Here is a 2,818-nt window from a genome sequence, read left to right as displayed (position 1 = left end):
GAAAAGGTTTTTCTGGAAGTTTATTCTGGTGTTCTTATTATTGTAGTTTTGTCAATAAACTTTTTTTATTCCTTTTAAGTTTTATGCCTGTTTTGCTCTTGTTCTAATCCATATCTCACAGCAAAAAATAAGTAATTTTCTTAGTTATTGGTTTTAAACCACAACAGATACATTAGTCTTTAAAGGTATCAATGCCATTGCAGTTGCACTTTTCAAGCAGCTTGTTGGGCTGTCCAGTCTGCTTTTTGATTTTCCTCACAAATTTTGGATGTGCTTGATTGGTGTGCTTTACAGTGTATAATTGCCAGTAGTTCAGGTTTTTGTATTATCAATTGCAGGACTGCATCTTGATGTTTAATGTGCATACCTTGAGAAGACAGTAGTCTTCTTTCTTTCTACAGTGCTCCGTGTACGTGTACTACTCCAAAAAGCATACTTTGAGTCTGTCCATATGTTTACCCTTTTCCCTTTACTCAATTACAGTGTTCTGGTTAAGGCAACCAGTTCTGCCCTCTGGGCAGATGTATTTGGTGATAATAGTTTTGCCTCCACTACTGTACTGACTGTTGTTACTGCATATCCAGCGTATCTGGTCCTGTTCTCCACGAAGCTGCTTCCATCTGTGAATAGCTCCCATTCTGGTTGCTCTAATGGGATGTCTTTCAGCTCTTCTCTTGCCGAATAGGGGTACTCTATTACTTCTCCACAGTCATGCTCTAATGGGCCTTCTTCAGTTGTGGTACCTAGGAACAAAGCTGGATTCAAAAGGTTAGTTGTCTTTAGTTTGACATCATCCTGCTCAGTCAGGATTACATCAAATTTCATAATCCTGCTTGGAGATAGCCAGTGGCCCCCCTTTTGTTCTAAAACAGTGATTACCCTATGTGGCATGTAGACATTTATGTGTCTACCCATAGTGAGGTTTTTGTTTTTTTTTTTTTAGCTTCTTGTATCAGCATCACAGTGTTTGCAACTGCCCACAGGCATGAAGGCCATCCGGCACTCATGTTTAAAGTTGTTTGGAAAAGCAGCTTACCAGCCTTTTCCAGCTCCTCAAATGTTGGGTCAGCACTCCCAGTGCTATGTGTAGTCTTTCATGCACAAACAGGTGAAAATCTTAGGATAAATCAGGCAGTCTTAACAACTGCTGGAGCAGTTGTCAATGTCTCCTTCAGTGGTTTGCCCCAGGTAAATGGCTGTGTCTTCCGGGCTTCATACAGGGGTTTTGCAATTAGTCCATAATCCATGATCCACAGCCGCACTGCTCTGTCATCCCAAGGAAAACTTGCAGCTCATGCAGGTTCTGGGGTTCCGGAATAGCACAAATAGCTTGAATACAATTAGTATCCAGCTTATGTTGCCTTTGTGAGATTTCATACCACAGTCTTCCAGGCAATTTGTGCCATTTCTTTAGACACCTTATATCCTCCCATTCCCAGCTGATTTAAAATTTCAAATGTTACCTTTATGCAGGTTGTTTTCTCTTCTATAGTTGTCAGTGTATCATCAACATGCTGTAACAGCAGGTATTGTTCTCTGGTACTTGCCCATTCTCGGACCAAATCTCAAGCTCCTTAGCCAGCTAGCTTCCAGATAGGGTTGGACTGTTCTTGTATCCTTGTGGGAGTCGTGCTCAGGTGAGCTGAGTTTTCCTTCCGTTTTCTGGATTTTCCCACTCAAAGGCAAACAGTTTCCTACTTTCTTTGTCAAGAGTTATGCAGAAAAAGCCATCTTTTAAATCAATTACAGCAAACTATTTATACTTCTCTTTTACGGATGTTAACAATGTGTAAGGATTAGCTACCACTAGGTAAATATCTTTAGTTATTACATTTATTGCTCTCAAATCCTGTACTAGTCTGTATTGGTCAACACAGAAATTTGGACTCTGGTGTTAATTACAGAAGTAATAGGGGCACATTTAGGACCCACTATTGCTACAATCAGTATGTCTCCAGTTTTGTTATTTCTAGTGAGCATTTTAAATACAACTAACTTCTGCCTCTCTGCTCTCCCAGGAGAGGCAGTTACCAGTTTCCCTGATTCTAAAGCTGTTTGGGCTCCACTCCCAGAAGCTGAGAAGGAGACTGCTTTGGCTCACAGCCTGTGGAGGTGTGCTCGGTTGTACAGTGGGGGCATTTAATACAATGAACTTGGGACAGTGCCAATTAGAAACTACTTTACTCAACTTTTAAGTGATAAGCCATCCATTACTTTCCTGGGGACCTCCTTCTTTATCTCTAGTGACCACCAATACTGGTGGTTAGAGATTTGTTTTTTCTTTTCTGGGTTTTTGTTAAGAGAACCAATGTATCTAACACCCTTTGCTTTCTCTGGTTTTTCTTCTGGGATTTTTACAGGTCCATAATTTCTACTGTAATTAACTAACTCTTTTGCAACTTTGCTCCACGTCCAAATTTTATGGTACCTAGCAGGTGAACGCAATTGTGAACCTGTCGGCTGAGAGGCGGGGGTGAAGGGAGTAAACCCAGGATCAGTGGAAACAAGTCTATCAGTCAGGTTCCCAAGAAGTCTATCTAGTGTATCCACAGAGGTTATAGCTGCTATGGTTTTTCGTTACTTTTTGGAGGAAAATTTCTGTAGGTTTAAGTGATTCTGGAAGGCCTTGGATTAAAGGAGTCATAATTTCAGTTTTTACAGGTAACAACATTGGTGATTCATAACCAGCAATTAATTTTTTTTTGTGTATCATTTGTAAGCAGGCAGCATTGTGAATTTTTTCAGTAGTTGGTTGGGGGTACCAACTATAGCTATAGGGTTCCCCCCTTTCCAAGGGGTTAAGCCCCCTTTCCCAATA

This window comes from Parus major, unplaced genomic scaffold, assembly GCF_001522545.3.
Source record: "Parus major isolate Abel unplaced genomic scaffold, Parus_major1.1 Scaffold381, whole genome shotgun sequence".
Taxonomy (NCBI): domain Eukaryota; kingdom Metazoa; phylum Chordata; class Aves; order Passeriformes; family Paridae; genus Parus; species Parus major.
Note: the sequence above shows the minus strand (reverse complement) of the source record.